General features: G+C 31.2%; 1 protein-coding gene across 2 annotated transcripts in view; it reads left to right on the forward strand.

The window, feature by feature from the left end:
* Positions 1 to 18,207, forward strand: part of LOC145278076 (DNA-directed RNA polymerases I, II, and III subunit RPABC3-like) — a 358,089-nt gene that overhangs the window by 93,556 nt on the left and 246,326 nt on the right. The gene's annotated exons all lie outside the window — the stretch shown is intronic.

Genomic DNA, 18,207 nt, shown 5'->3' on the forward strand with positions numbered 1-18,207 from the left:
GTGAACTTTCAAACTTTGGTGCCAAAAATGAATGCTGTTCAAAATACAAATTTCCATTTTTTTTTTTACAATGTTTTTCATTTTCATTTTTATACTTTTTTGTGAACAAGAGCGGAGGACTGCTTTAAATATAAAAAATAAAATATTAAATAAATAAATTTAAAAAAAAAAATCGTTTTCATGCCTCAAAAACCCTTCATAATCTTGAAATCACTATTCTAAAAACATGTGAACTTTTTATGTGAGAATGTGTGTGAGGACACTTCTTAACTTGCATACTGAGCAAATTTTTAATCTACAGACTTGAAACTTGGTATATAGGATATTAAGATATGTGGAAAACTTTAATTGGTTTTCATCTTAAAAAAAACAAAAAAACAAAAAACAAAACAAAGGCTGCTAAGGGGTCAAAATTGAAAAATTGGCATGTGGGAGTCGTTGGATTTTTAATGGTTGTGTCAAGCTAGCCTAATGGTTACCATACTTAACTCGCTGTCTTTAGGTTTTGGTTTCGATATCAGCTCGAGTATTTTTTTCTTACGAGAAGTGAACTGTTTAGAAAAAATATACTTGCATGCACATATCTCAGTTTCTGTATGAATTAAAATATTTTATGCATATTTTATGACCGAGCAATGTCGGGCTGTCTGCTCGTATTCAATTTTAACTTTGGCATAAAAAAAAAAAAAAAAAACAAGTGAGAAATATTGGGATACTGTTAAAGCAGAGAAAACAATTAAAAACTGTATTGAGTATTACATTAGTTAAATCTTACAAAACTATGACATTGATGCTGCTGGGAAAGATGAACCCCTATCTTTAATCTGTGAATACAATTGCAATTCTGACTTGAATGAACCATTTCTAATGAAACTGTATTATCTAATTAGATAAATTAAAATTGATATTATTTAAAAACTGAAATATTATCGAATCATAAGTCAAATCATTACACTTGCTTAACTATCATTCTCAATTCTTACCGTAGAAATTATAGTTTGATTTTTATTCCAGCTGTATCTGTCCGGTATTACCCGGGATGCAATGAAGTCATTTTAGTTAATTTTTTTTATTAGTTTGCATATTTTAAACTTAGTAATAAAATAAAAAAGACAAACTATTGTCAGGTAGTCAACCCCTATTATAGTCCTTACAAATGTAAGGTATCTCCCTGATTTTTATTTTTAGGTAAATATTTAATGTTACATATCAGCTGTCATTTGGGCTCTATTAATTAATTTAAAAAATGTTATTTTATATTTTCAATAACATGGTATAGCAATAAGAAATGAAACTTGGCTAGTCAAAAGCAAAGTTTGATCTTTCATCTTAAATGCTATACATCTATTCTAACTATATTAGTATCAAAGCAGGTTATTTAATTCTAATAATACATGAACATCTGGAAATACCCTATACATAATTTCCACTCTCTCAAACCAGTCTTGATATTGCTCATTTACATAGTTACATTTGTTGAAGGTTCTAATATATATACCCTTATGTTGTACCCACTTTTAATTACTATTTAGCATATCCTGTTTCTTAATTCTCATTTCATGTCTAAATGTCATTAAGCCTGTTTTTTTTCTATATTTGCATTTTATATAATTCTGGCCCCTTCTCTTTTGATGAGAAGCATTTAGCTTTGAAATGCCAAGTTTCTTAATTTTCCCCTTAACTTTTCCTTATTGTTCTGATGATATAATAAAGTTATTTTATTACTTATCTTTCATTTGAGATATATACACACACACACACACACACACACACACACTAGCGGGGTATCTGGCGTTGCCCGGGTGAGAAACATTGGGGGAGGGCTAAAAAAAAGGTTTTGGTAGGTAGGTAGGATTGAACCCGAAACCCTGAGATGAAGTTGAAAAATAAAATGTGAAAAAAACATGACACGTTAACCGATCGGCCAGCAAGAAAGAGTTACTGAAAGACGTCTGAATTTATTTAAGTAGAAAGAGAATTGACAGGTGCCTGCACCTAATGACTTAATGAGGTCAAGTGGAAATCGTGGAGTTAACATTTTCTGCGAGCGTTACAATGACGTAAGCAATAGCTAGTCAGCAGTTAACATTTTCTGCAGGAGAGTTTTTAATGACGGTTTGTTTGTTTTTACCCAACTTTGGGGAAAACCATCTCCCCGTTTATTAGGGGAGTGTCCAGACGAAAGCAATTGTCTGATATGACGCAGCTGACATTGACCAAACGTTTACATCGCTTTCCGGGACCTGCTGATTCAAATCCAGTTTTGCTTTTTTATACTGAAAAGCGAAAGATACACGCGGCGATCTGAAAAAAAATAGTGCGTGAAAGTCGTGCAAATTAAATACACACGCGACCCCCATTCGTAACTCTTTTTTTTCCCCTCCCACTTTCTTTTCTTCCTTTGCGTTCGAGCCTGCCTGCTTGCCTGCCAACCACTTTTGCGCAACACATACCTCCAAACACCTGGGCAAAGCCGGGCACTCTGGCAAGTTTATATATAAAAAAAAAGAATTTTAAACTTTTATATCCTTTAGTTTGTAAAATATTTGAAAACGGATGCATACAAATACAGAAGGGACCAGGATTTTTTTTTTTTTTTACTGAAAAACCTGATAAAATATCTTCTTTTGGCTCACTCTGTATATAAAAAATACAGGGTGAATCGTAAGTAACTCCCTATTCCTTCTATCGATCCAGTAGATATCTCACTGCTGATGCAATTCTCTATCTATATAAGAACCAGGTACATCCAAGGATGGCGTACCGTTGCCACTGGGCAGGAGCTGCTAGAAAGGACTTAACCTACCTTGATAGTTCAAAATAGAATTTGTAGCCTCGTAGGGGGTGTCCTTTTCTCTTCTCTGCAACCTCTTTCTCACAGAAGAGATGCTGTGAGTTTGTCTCTGCTTTATTGTTACTTTCCTGGCAAGTGCTCAACTGAGCTCCAATCTATGCCCCCCCCCCCCTCGTCAAACTTTCACAAGAAATCCCCGTCTAGCAGAAAACACTATCAATAATTTCCTCCACTCTTTATCTGTGCCTAAACCTAAACGTAGATTCCATGAACAAAGCTTTTTTTCTGAGAACTGCGCGCCTATGGAATTGTTTTCCTGCTTTTCAGCTGACTACAATATGGTTGTCTTCAAGTCTAATGTAAACAAGTTTTTGATGAGCCGTTCCATATAAGTTAACAAATTTACCAAATTTCCATTACTAATGATTACTATATTGTCCAATTTCTACTGTACACTCTTTAACCCTTATCCTCAAGTGACCTCTGGGCCTTGATAAGTGGTGATGCCTTTGTAAAAAAAAAAAAAAAAAAACTATAATTAGATGAAGTTTGTCCAATTATCAGTGCTTGAGACAATATTGGAGATTGAATTTTCATGCAACATGGTGCTCTTCCGCACTTTTCTATCGTTGTTCATGAATGGCTTAATGCCCAAGTTCTTGGAAAATGGATTGGTCGTTGTATTTTACATGAATGGCCAGCCAGAAGTTCTGACTTAACACCTTGCAACTTTTTTTCTTTGAGGTTGGTTGAAAGAACAAGTCTACTCAATCAAACCAGGAAATCTGGAAGAATTTGAAGGGAGAATATGTGAAAAGATTCTCGTGATATCAGTTGATGCGGTTCATGGGCGATTTGAAAAGCTGGTGGCGAATGGCGGTGCCCATATTGAATTTTAAATAAAATTCCATGTAATATACTTTCTTTTCATATTCATTAATTGGAAAAATTATACTTCAAAAAATATATTATAGTTATATTAAAATAAGTTACTTTTGGTTTACCTTGTATATTTATTTTCAATGAGAATGTTTTGTAAATAATTCTACAATTTTTAAAAATCTAAGACATCGATAATTTAACTTTTTAAATCTCTAATTTATATTGGTAATTAAGGACACTAATTATATATAAACTGCCTACAACTAATTTATTGATGAAATAATTACAAATAGGTGACAAAACTATCTATTTCTATCCTAACTGGAAACTGAAGAGATATACTTCACATTTGAAAACGGTCCTTTAAATAAAACCCACTGAAGATATGAAGAGTCAAGCATTTTGTTTCTTGCTTTTTATTTTAAATTCATAAACTGATGTACAACGTTCCCGTATTAACCCATCAGGTCACAGGATTTCCAAGGAATAACTTCCAAAGACATCCAGCAGTGAGGCCCCATTTGGGGGTTATGGGGAATGTGAAGTTGCCCCTTAGTTACTATTGCTCCCAGGCCCACTTTGGCCCAGAATGGTAATACCTGCTAGGGCATCTGGTGCTACCAGATCAGGCCAGTCTAAAGATAGTGGCTTCTTGATCAAAAATGCACCAAACATTTTAGGCGACTGGGGAACGTTTGTGAATTTATGTTCCCTTGACACTTTCTCCTTTGGAGGAAACCAGTTCAACCCGTCTAGAGTGAATGTAGTACGACAACTGCTACTTCAGATTAAACTCTTATCTTGTTTACCATACAATGTACTTTTTGATTTTCTTTTATATAATCTTCTAAAGAACACTGTTGGACAACAGCAAGCGGATACTTAATAATTTTGTTCCGTTTCGTAATAACACCATACGACAGAAGGAAAAAAATCCTGATAAAGATGGGTTACGTCTAAATATATTGATTTAAATCTTTGCATTGTCTGGCTTTTAAAAAATAAATTGAAATACATATATATATGTTTAAGTTTATCAGAGCTTGTAGATTGCATAAATATTTTTTGCCGTTTGTGAAAGCAATATGCATGAACTCTGGAAAGAATCAAGTTAGGTTAGTGCAAATATGTGATAAAAATCGAATTTGGAATAAAAATTATGTTCCATTTAAGGAACCATATTAGGGAAAAGGTTATGACTATCAACTTGATATAAAAACTGGATATTGATGACATTGAAATTTTCTCTTGAAGCAAACTGTATAAAGTTGCTATTGATTTTCTTTTATTGAATTGTTTTGCTACTTTAATCTTCCTTACAAAGATTCTTCATCAACCTGAAAATATTAAAAATTTTAAGATGCATTTATAGTGGCGGATTTGGGTGGGTTTACTTTATACACTAAACTCTTATAGATGAAAGTGATGCAATTACTACCCAGGTAGATTGTTGGTAGTCCATCATGTTTGAAGAAAACTTCATTTTCAAAACCCATCTGTTTTCGGAGGTGGCTGCGCAACTCCAGACTGGAGATATAGAATCTGGTACAGTAGGGACACCAAAAGTCCGTAGTTTGTATCACTGCTGTTGATACCCTGTGGCACTGATTTCTGGCAGCAGCAAAGTTCTGGCAACTAGCATCCTCAAATGTGACAATAGACCCTTGAGGGACTTCAGCATTAATAGTGTGAGCTTCTGATTTCTACCTATTAACCACTACTCTTATGAATCTATTACAAAGAAATGATTTAATAATTGAAAAGAGATTTCCAGCTATAGTATAGCTGAAGATTTTGTGGAGTAGACTTTTATGACACACCCTATCAAAAATGCCTTTAATATGTCTAGGGCAATTGCCCTAGAAAGGAGGTCTCCATTGAGAGATTCGCTAATCCCATGAGATATAACTATTAGTGTTTCTATGTCCAAGGAACCTATATCTAAAATTTCAAGTGTTTAGACCCAAAATTGGCGGAAGAGTTTGGTAGAGTTCTAAAAGGTCAAATCGTTGAACTTTGACCCCCTTAACAGCCAATTTTCTAGCTGAAAACGGATTACAAAGATTTTCCCAGATTTCAGTACACTGTTTTATCAAATTTCGAGTCTGTAGATTGAAAATTGACAGTTATTGCGTAGGGAAATATACACAGAGACATGTTCACTTATATATACACACTAGCAGGCTGCCCAGCATTGCCTGATTGTAAAATACATTTACATATATTTTGATTAATGTACATTCCGTATTCATTATATTGGACCCAATATATAGTAATGATTTAAAAAAAAAAAAAAAAAAAAAAAAAAACTCATGCGCCACCCCCAAGAGTCGAAACCAAAATATTTAACTTAGGATTTACTTTTACCTTTGATGTTAATGCCTGATCTGTGAAGATATGTTTGCCACAAGGCTAAAAATTAAAACATGAACCAATAACTATCACATCATAGATGCATATTCGTAATGCCGTCGTTTGCTCTTCACCTTGTAAAATCCATTCATTTTTTGCATTTTTGCATCAATTTTCCCTGGCTAAACCCCAAATTAAATTTCGCTTGGGTTTGAATACCCTATCTATTAAGTTTCATGTCTGTAGACAAAAACCTTACAAAGTAGGCAAAATTTTTTAAACGTGTGTGTGTGTGTGTGTATATATATATATATATAATATATATATATATGAGGTTTGTGTTTACCTTTTATGCCAGTATAAATCATTTAGAATATCTGCATGAATATAATTACATATAATAGTAAACTAAATATGATCATCCCATAAGAAAACCGAAAAAAGCAATAGGGAATTAGAATGAATGTTTAAAAGAATATGCAAATTAGCTAAGTCTTTTGCAGATAAATGCAATTCCACAACCCATTTTTTTTTTTTTTTTTTTTAAATAAATAGAAAAGGGTTTTTTAATATAAATACAAATACACAAAAAAATATATACATATATATATAAAAAAATTCTCCTACAATTTCAACTGCATTTTTTAGTTTTACAATTTTTTTTACTCAAATCCTCAGATTATATCTACACTCGTAGCCAAATTGAATATTAAAATGCGCATATCTTTAGTGCTATGGGATGAATGCGTGAAAGTTTGCAGACTCTTTGAAAATTATAATACTGTTCTATGGTTAAAATTTTATGACCATTTTAAAATATGCCCAAATTTGCCAACATTTGTATGTACGTACGTACGTACGTGTGTGTGTATATATGTAGTGTTCTGGGAGGTCAGCTTCAGTTTTGCTGCTTTGGGATGAATTTTGATTAGGGTTTTTTGCTTGGTTGCCTCCCCTGTGACATTGCCAGGCCACTAATATATATATATATATATATATATATATATATATATAATACTCTGACTCCAATACATTTTGAGTCGTAAAAAAAAAAAAATTGATTTTCCAGAATAGCTAACAAAACAAAAAACGGGTGAAAAAAAAATAAAGATACAACAAATAAATGTTACCAAAGGCAAAAATCGAAAATTAAAGAAAATGATTGTAAAGTATTACATTTTTGCAAGATTGATATTTATTGGATGGGGTTTTATCAGTATTTTGTTTGGTTTTTGAGGCTCGACTTTGGCTCTGGTTTTGTTTTTCATTCCAATCTACAGGCTTGTACACTATTATTTTTAAGGAAAAAAAAAAATTTTTTTTTAAATAAGTTTAAACACAAAAAACTTATCCAGGTAGATAAAGGAGTAACTTAACTTGCCTTTGGTAGCATTTATTTATTGTATATTATTTTTTTTACTCCTCTTTTTGTTTTTGTTAGCTAATCTGAAATCCAAATTTTCCATTTTATTTTTTTATTTATTTATTTTTTTTTTTAAAGTTGAAAGCATTCCAGTTTTTTGTAAAATTTCTATCAATTCATGTACTTCAAAAAATTATGTATCTTTTTATTGTTTGTGTTTATTTTGTTTTAAATTGCACTATTATTGCAACTGCTAATGCAGCTTATCGTCTTGCCAAAGTACCACTGCGACTCTGATGGCTACTCTATCACTGCTGATATTGCAGCCGGTGCTTCATAAATCTCATATCATGTGACTTGTCCGTAGTGCGCGATTTGCAGTGTTTCAAAGCCGAGTCACAATTTATTTTAAAATAAGTAAGTCAGAATATGGCCAACTTGTCTGAACTTTTTATTGCCTTTTGTGTAAATGTTGTAAGTGAAGATCAATAACAGTATATCAGAAAATTATTTGGAAATTGAAAGAAAAAAAAAATCTTGTATCTGAAGAAGTAAAGATTGGGAAAAAGTAACTTACTTGAAGTTATTAGGTTTTTTGTTATTTGCATCAAAGTTATTGATTATTTTCTATTGAACAAAAAAACATAAAAAATAAACTGAACATGTTTAACATTATTTTAAGAAAAAAAGGTGTATGCACTTCTAATGTAGGTAATTTATGTGTGATGTAATTGTAGTCAGTTGATCTAATATATGTTTATATGATGTAATTCCTTAATATGTGTATGCACTAAACATAATTGTGTATACGTACACGCATATATACTTGCATTTTACTGCACATATAATATTCAGGTTATATATACTGGTGCACACCATGTGTATATTATATAATGTGTGTGTTCTGTTTCAAAACTTATCAGTATGGCTAGTCATAGTCAGGGTATTATATATAAGTTCTTTCAGTGCACATTGAACTTTATCTGGTTTATTAGAATGTCATATATATATATATATATGAGAAAAACTATATTTGCAATTTTTCATTCTTTGTGTATACCAATCTTTTTTTTTTTTTTTTTTTCTTAACTGTTTGTTAAATATATAGTGGGTGCTTGTTAATATAGTCGACAGATTGATATTTTCTTTAAATTTATTTTTTTCGCTTAAAACATTACTTGTCATGTCGAAAAAAGTAATATATTCAAAACTTATGAAAAATTGAGTAGAAAATTATAGTTAAAAGTAATTTTTGAAAATAGGGGGAAATGGCTTTTTCCTAGATGTGAACATCTTGAAGATCGTGAATACAGGGGCCATACTTATCTCCCTTTTCACTACTTTAATGATGGCTTTTTTTTTTTACTCAAAACACAATAACAGTTCTACTTCATGAATTTTCATAATTTTTGGATATATTACTATTTTCGACATGACAAGTATTTTTGTTTTTGCTTAAAACATATTTAAAAAAATAATCCGTCGACTCTATCTTAACAAGCACCATATAATGTTTTTAAATCTGTGAAACAGATTTTTGTGGTAAACAACTGATTATTCCTACAAAAATATTAAGACTGGTGTAACAATTTTTCAAAGATAACTTATACAGTGATTGCAAGATATTGACTTGCAGACAAAGTTTTCCAAGAGGGACTGGAAGTTAAGTTTTTTTTTTTTTTTTTTTTTTTTTTTTTTAACACCTGGTTGCAAATTTAATTGTTTTAATTATTTATCTAAGTCATTTTTCAACGTGGGACTGGAAGGTTTTTTTTTTTTTTTTTTTTTTTTTTTTATAGCTTTTAAGGTTGAAAACTTCCAAGACCCCCACACACCACACACATGTGTTGGAATGATTAATTGGAATCGGAAAAATCGAAAGATTTTGGGGTATCGGAATCGAAGAATTGATGCCTATTTTCTGATGCCAAAACAATTCTTTTAATTGACTTTTTATTTGATTTTGTTCAAAGTAAAATCTTCCATAAATATTTAGAGATTTTATATCAGTAAAGCTAAAATCGATAGATCACTCCAAGTTTTTTTATGTTTAGGAAAATATCTTCATATTTAACATGTTTTTTATGAAGATTGGGGAAAATAATCTTATAGTTAAAGATTAGATTTATCAAGAATCGGAATCGCGAATTTAGCACGGAATTGGTAATTGTATCGGAATTGGAAAAATATTGGAATCGTCCCATAGCTAATATATATATATATATATATATATATATATATATATATATAAGAAAAGAAATTAAAACTGTAAATTTAAAATTTACAATTAAATTTATTATTCGACAGAATACTCCTGAAAAGAACTTTCAAAGTCCTTATTCCGTGGAGTTTCAAAGAATGCTATTCTTTTCATTAGATAAGACAGAAAGAAAATAGCAAATTATAATTGTAACTGGGCTAGAATTTTCTGGTTGAGGTATTAGATGAAACTATAATTTATGATATAAATTGCTAATTTCTTTGTGTCTGCTGATAAGAATAGCATTCTTTGAAACGCTGTGGAATAAGGACTTCGAAAATTGTTTGGATGAGTATTCTGTCGAATAAATTTAATTGTTAAATATTAATTTAGTTTTAATTTCTTTTCTCTCATTTCTTATACATACATACACACACACGAGTGTGTGTGTATGTATCTAAAAATATATTGAATCCTTTCCATGTACAAGATCTGCCGTCTTGATTCGACTCTGTTCGGTTTCAAAACGTTAACATTTTATGCTACTGAAAGAAGCAAGAAAGATTGTTCTAAAGCATGTGCAACCCGTCATGTTTTAATGTAAAATTGTATATAAATTTGGTGCGTATGGCATTCTATACGTATTACATGGATACCTATTTTGATAAAGGCCGAATAACTGTCTGAAATATTTAAAAAAAAAAAAAAAAAAAAAAAATATTGACACTGGATTTGCAAGATTTTGCAATAAAATTAATCATCCCCCCCCCTCCCACACACACACACAGTCGCATATCTGTGAAAGACCGCCCAAATGGAGCATCTGGTGATAATTATATTCAACAAATACTAACAAAAGTTGTCGATTTCTGTTTTTAACAATTTTGTGTTCTATTGTTCATTAGTTTGTTTTAAGATATTTATCTTAGGTTCAAGAAAATTTAAAAACAAATTGCTCTAATATATATATATATATATATATATATATATATATATACATATATAAATAGGCTCATTTAATATTATATTAGACTAAAAGATTAACCATTCCAGGGCTGGTAAAAGGAGTTCTTTAAAAAAAATAAAAACCATTTTTATATAATTTTGATATTTATACGAGGGGTGGGGGGCAGTTTTGGCCGGACATAAAATACACGTAGGTATATTTTAATTTGTCCAGATTAGTCGTTATTTCGAGAGTAAAAAAAAAACAACAAAAGTACTTGGGTGTTATCAGCTAGAATCGAAACCGGAACTGTAGCATTCAAAGCTGGTGACGTTACCACTGTATTAACATGATACACATTTACAGATTAAAATTAAAAATAGACTAAGATGAATGTTCAAAATGTATAAAAAATTTTTTTTTTCAATTTTGCCCCCTTAAAAACTATTTTAACCGGTTAAAGACTCATAAAACAGCCCGTAAAAAATCCAATCATTTGAGACTCCTAGCATTGCTCTGAAACTTTCAGTTTTGAGAAGATAGTTTGGAAATATTGAAACAGACCGACATATAGCCATTTATATATTAGATATTTACTAGTGGGGTGGAGGGTTGTCTGGTTCGATACTAAGGCGATACCGATGTTATCACATTGCAAATTTATCTTAAAATGACAGTTTGTGCATACGCAATTAACAAAAAGCGTCGAAACCAAGATTTTTACCTCCCCTTCAAACAAAACGACTATTGTACAGGAAATTACTGATTTTTTGTTGTTTTTTTTTTTTCTAATTTTCCGATCTGTTAGAGATCGCTCTTTCTAACAGTGCGAGGTTCATACCGTTTTCATGCAGATGACAAGTTTTTTAGTGGACATACAAGCAAACACACAGACGACTGAGGTTTATGGAAAAGATATTAAAACAAAGAGGCATAATACTAAACTTTGTCTATAATCCTTACTTTAATTTTGACCAAAATTTGTTACATTTTTTTTATTTTTGATTCTAGAAAATGTTTAAAACTAATGAAAAAAATGAATTCAAGGGATCTTGCTTAATTAGTATCTAATGACTATGAATCAAATTTAAATAAAGTCTTAAATATTTGAATTTTATATGGTAGTTTGTGATTATATTATGCCTGTTAAAAATACTTTAAAATCCTTTGAAGAAACTGAAATTTTCATAATATTTAAAGATATTACATTTGGTATGTATCTAGTCTAATAATGTTTGATACTAAAAGTTATTAATGATCAAATCTATTTAGAAGTTGTTTAGCTCCTAAACGTTAAAACCTTTGCATGTCAATGTAAACCAATGTATTAATGTTGGGACGAATAATCGGAATCGGAAAAATTTGCGCCCTTTTTTCTGATGCCAAACAGATTCTTTTAATTATCTTTGATTTTGGTTCAAGAAACATCTTCCACTGCTTGTAGTAATAATAAATATTTATTGATTTAAATTTCCAGTAAGACTAAAATCTCTATATCACCCCCTCACACACATTTTAGAAAATATATGCACATTTAAAATATGTTTCTACAGTAATCTGGACAAAATAACACTTTCATAATTAAATACGTCTTATTCCTAATAGATGATGTAAATTAATTAATATTAGACAATTAATCTAAATCAAGGAATCGAAAAAAAATCGGAAATTTTTGAATTATTATCAGAATCAGAAAAAAATTGTGCCTATCTTCCGATGCCCAAAACGATTCTGTTTATTTTTATTTCTTTAGGCTTAGTTTAAAATTTTATTTTCCACGGTTTGTATTAATGATGAAAGTATGTATTTATTTTTAAACTACCAGTAAAACTAAAATCTATTTATCATACCCATAGGTGTATTTTTACATTTGCAAAAATATATGCACATATGACATGGATTGTAACGATGATTCGCCCCTCCCCCTCCACAAAAACAACTCTATATTTAAAAATGTAAAAAAGAATTGGAATCAGGAATTTTGAACAGAATCGGTAATTATATTGGAATTGGATAAAATTTTGGAATCGTCCCATCACTAAAATTAATAATTTTCATTGAATGGTGGAAGATTACAAACAAAATAAAATATTCTTGTATGTTGCTAACAGGTGACTAATTTAAACACTGATTTCTGTTCATTTTTTGGCATACCCATTTTTCGTATATCTGGATTTGAAATAACTTTGTACCTTAGCGATACTCATAACTTTTGATAAATTAAAAACTTTTTTCTTGATACATCCAATTAAATATTTGATTTGACTTGCACAGTTTGTATTAATTTTTTTTTTTTTTTTTCCTCTAAGGCTGTGTTATCAAGACAAATTGACTGGTTGTCTATGAATGGAATCCTTTTAGTTGCTTTAACGAACTGATTTCTATGTGGAATGCATGTAAAAGTTTTTCCTAATTTTTATTTCATTTTGCTTGAGGATTTTCTGTCTCGGAATTGATCTTTTGATGAGCGGCGTGAACAAAAGATCCTGGTAATTGTTTATTCCGTGCTTCGTGTGCGAAACAATTGTCAAGTTACGTTGAATAATTATTTTGAAATTCAAGAAAATATGAATAGACTTGTCCATTCGAATTGTGCATATTATTTATGTACACATGTTGTGACACGGATTCGTCAGCCAAAGTTGTTAGCATAAAAAAATTCTTTTAGTCATATTTTATATTATTAGAAATATAAAATATATTTCGAATTTTTTTTTTTTTTTTTTACCAGAAATACATATAATTATTTCAGATAAATGTGTGTGTGTATTTTATATCTGATTGCTGGATTTTTTTTTTCAAGAAAAAAAAAAAAAAAGTGCTCAATTAAAAGGAAAATCCGAAAAATAAGAGCGTACAGAAAGTTGTTAGATGAGATAAGTCATTAGTACCGTCAGTTTCAAGCCTGATAATTAGGACGGTTTTAGATATCCATATCAAAGGTCAAATCGTTGAACTTTTACCCTTTAACAGCCGAATTTCTGGCCGAAAACCGATTAAAAAGATTTTCCCAAATCTCAATACTCCTTATGTCAAATCTCGAGAGAAAAAAAAAAGAAAAATTATCGGGCTTGAAACTGACGGTACCAATGACTTCTCATCTAACAAGTTTCTGTACACAAAATACAATATATACATATATATATACTAGTATGGGGCCCGGCGTTGCCCAGTTGTTTAAAGATGTATGCTGAGCAAAAAAAAAGTGTCAATTTTTTTTTTAAACTTTGACCCCTATTATGACCCCTTAACATTTGTTTTGGGCTCAAATCAAGTTATTAAGTTAGATCCATGTCTAAGGAATCTATATCTAAAATTTCAAATGTGTAGACCCAAAATTGTCGGAGTTTGGTAGAGTTCTCAAAGGTCAAATCGTTGAACTTTGACCCTTTAACAACCAAATATCTGGCCGAAAACTGATCACATAGATTTTCCCAAATCTCAGTACCCTGTATATCTAATTTCGAGTCTGTAGACTAAAAATTGACAGTTATTGCGTAGGGAAATGTACACACACACACATGTTCACTTTTATAGATATATAGACTAGCATTTCAGCCCAGCGGTTCCCGAGTGTTTGGATGTCTGTTGAGCAAAAAAAAAAAAAAGTGTTAGTAGGAAGGCAGGCTCGAACCCGTACCACAAAGGAGGAAAAGAACTGGGTAAAACGTAACATTTATGCTGTTACGACCACCGCCAAACCGGAAGCGACATTTTTTAAAATTAAGGCTAGACAATCTGAAGGAGAGGATAACTTTCAAAAATATCGGCGAAAAAAAATGACCCCCCCCCCCCTGTCGAAAAGTGCCCAGTTGAAGGTGAAGATATTAATGTTTTTAGCCAATTTTTCGATATTTGTCGTATGAAAGGTCGAACTTTAAAACAATATTGATTTTGGTAAAATCCGTCGCCTCTGTCGAAAGTTTTAGGCAGACATGCAAACATACATACAAACATACATTTTTATATATTGGTAACTAAAAATTTTTTACCCAAACCGATGAAAAAGCTTGCCCTATCTCTGAATACTCTTTATGTAAAATTTCAAATGTTTAGATCAGAAATTGTCTGAGTAATTTGGAAGAGACCGCAGAGGTCAATTTTTTAAAAACTTTGACCCCTTAACATTTATTGTTTTGGGCTCAAATCAAGTTATTAAGTTAGATCCATGTCCAAGGAACCTATATCTAAAATTTCAAGTGTTTAGACTCAGAATTTTGTAGAGTTTTCAAAGGTTAAATCGTTGAACTTTGATCCCTAAACAGACAAATTTCTGGCCGAAAACCGATCACGTAGATTTTCCCAAATCTCAATACCCTGTATATCAAATTTCGAGTTTGTAGACTAAAAATTGACAGTAATTGCGTAGGGAAATGTACACAGACAGACAGACACGTTCCCTTATATATTGGCAAGAAGCGATGAAAATCAAATAAAGTGCTCGATCGCGAATGTGAGAGCTGAAAATACAAATATTTATTTAAAAACTATATACACATATTCCAGAGACGAACCAGCGGTTTAATTGTATTGATGGATGTTTCAATACACTGAAACCGCTGGTTCATCTTTGGAATATGTATATCTAGTTTTTTAAATAAATGTCTTAAATGTTTCTTTGAAACTATTAAAATAAAAAAAAATTGTCTTTTGTTGGAACATTATTTTGTCAGTAAGTCGATTAATCTTTTGTATCGCTGAATAGTTTTACTTACTTGAACAAACATTAGAACCAATGTTCTTAAAAGGTTCATCAGTTCTTATAAGTGCATATATTTATATATTTTTCAGTATTTACTTAAAGAATGCTCTATACACGCATAGAGCCAAGTTGTAGTAATATAAAAATATATCCGTAGTTTCTATAAGTATACTTTTCTTATCTATGTATATATCGATAACAGTAAGAATGTGTGTGAGAACAACTCAACCTATATACTCAACGAATTGTCTGTAGACTTGAAATGCGGTAAATAGGGTAATCAGACATGTGGAAAACTTTTTAATCAGTCTTTATCCGGAGAAAAAGGCTATTAATGGGTAAAAATTAAAAAAAATTGGTATGTGGGGGTGGTGGGGGGGTCATCGGATTTTTATTTGTTTGTGAACTGTTGAACGAATGTGCAAGCATGAATTGTTGACGTGACTGATTCCTTACGTTAAGAATCAATAAGTTTAAAAGCACTTTTAAATGAACGTGTCAAGCTGGCCTAATGGCTATCGTACTTGACTTGCTATCTTTAGGTTTTGATTTCGATCTCAGCTCTAGTATTTACTTTTACAAGAAGTAAACTGTTTAGAAAAAATACTCGCATGCACATGTTTCAGTTTCTGTATGAATTAAAATATAATATTTATACGTATTTTATGACTAGTCAACACTGGGTGGCCTGCTAGTTCTTATGTAAGAACTATAAAATATTTAAAGAAACTATGGGTGTTTGTGTGTGTGTGTATATATATATATATATATATATATATATCTCTATGCATGTATAGAGCAATCTTAAGTAAATAAGTGTGTGTGTATATATGTAAAAGATTTTGTTTTTTTATTTCTTTATAATAACATTTTGTATTCCTGCACCTCGCCAATAGAAAACGAATAAAAAAAAGTTATAAACGTTTATACTTGACATATTCTTTTTTATACATCTTCATATATATTGTGTATGTGAGGACAATTCTCAACCTATATACGCCACAAATTTTTTGTCTACAGACTTGAAATTTGGTATATAGAGTATTCAGACGTATAGAAAACTTTAATCCGTTTTCATCTGGAAAAAAAGGGCTGCTAAGTAGTCAAAACTGAAAAATTGGTACGTGGTAGGCCACTGGATTTTCATTTGTTTTCAACTGTTTCACGACTGTGCGATCGTGAAATATGACAGCTTCCTTATGTTAAGTATGAGTTGGTTTGAATAAAAACTATTTGAAAGTAATGTCAAGCTGGTGTAATGATGATCGAACTTGACTCACTATCTCAGCTCGAGTATTTTTTTTTTTTTTTTTTATTTACTTACAAGAAGTGAACGGTGTAGAAAAACCTAATACTCGCATGCACTTATCTTAGTTTCAATCTGCTTTTTCTTTTTTTTTTTTTTTTTTTTTACTTTAGGAATTTAACGTTACGTTACGGTATTTCTATTTATAATTTATAATCAATAAGAATCTTACATTAATTAAAATATAACATTTCTTTGTACTTTATGACCGGGCAATACCGGGCGGCCTGCTAGTATTATGAAGATTAACTCATATGCTGACTTGCATATGCTCATATTTATAGCAACTCCATACGCAGGATGCACACATATTGTCTTGCACCTATTTATATGACGTAATGTTCACCCTCTCATTTCATAGGTGAATCTTTCTGAATCCTGTCAAACGTTCATTCTTTGGCCTTGTGTTAAACAAAATTTGTGTGTATGTGTGTGAGTACTCTTGCAGTGTGAGTGACCAGAAAAAGGTTTATTTCCAAGACGATACATTCCCTGTCAGTTTCATTTGGAGTACTATCTGCAAAAAAAAAAAAAAAAAAAAAAATTGAAGCTTTGGCTTATGGGTAAGTTGCTTAACGATTTTCTATCTACATTTGTATATTCCTATGGTTGTTTGGCAGCCTCGCCCTTTCTTTCAAATGCAAGCAGATTTTTTTTTTTTTTTTTGGGGGGGGAGCGTTCAACATCACACAATGCTGCATTGCATGCAAGAAAGCAGTAACTAAAATGAGCGCGTGCAAGTGTTATTTGTTTTGGAAGAGGGGAGGGGGTGATGTTGTCTGAGACGGGAATAAACAGGTGACTGAAACTTACTAAATGAGTAGAGATGGATGCTGCCCAAACAGATATTTTTTTGCAAACTAATGGTCAATGATGATTGAATGGACAAAGAAATGGCCTGATTTGGAGGTGGCAGGGAGGTTGCCCAAAACAATTTTATTCAAATTTTTATTTTTTTATTTGGTTTGCAAAATATTTAAATATAATGCATGTAAATTAAAGAATTTTTCCCTTAAAAATTGCTTCAATCAATTTTTTTTTTTTCTGATCTGTGGAGAATACCGTTTATTAGATGCTATCGTGTTCGTAAACATTAAACTGAGAAGCTGGTTTCTGCATTGATGGTTTAATATAATAATTGGTCCCCTGAGAATGGAGAGATTGGACCTAGTAATTTACTCCTGTTCGTTTTTCACTTTTCTCAATAACTACACCTTGGATTTTTTAAAAAAATTTTGCACAAACATTAGTCATGGTAAAAGTAAATTTTTACCAGAAGGGATTTTCCGGGATAACTCGGTGCACCCCTAGGGGGTATTATAGGGGTAAAATTACCCCCAAATCATCTGTTCATTCTTCTATGTATGCATAAATTTACATTGATATGCATTAAACAACGTTAATTTTGAATTTTTTATATGCATAATTGTTAACCTTTAAGCATGGTCGCAAATAGTAGCCCCTTATGTCCAAGTGCTGATATGCCTTGTTTGGAATGAATGTTAAAAAAAAAAAAGTATGTGGCTCAGAGGTTAACGAATTAGGTTGGCCAGCTATGTTTTGGTTTAAATTCTAGTTGATAACACCAGTCTTAACTTTTGAAATCACTACTATATATTGGATACAATATAGTAATCGATAGAGAATTTACTCTATGAAAAA

This window comes from Euprymna scolopes, chromosome 6, assembly GCF_053919585.1.
Source record: "Euprymna scolopes isolate OS-2025 chromosome 6, ASM5391958v1, whole genome shotgun sequence".
Lineage (NCBI taxonomy): Eukaryota > Metazoa > Mollusca > Cephalopoda > Sepiida > Sepiolidae > Euprymna > Euprymna scolopes.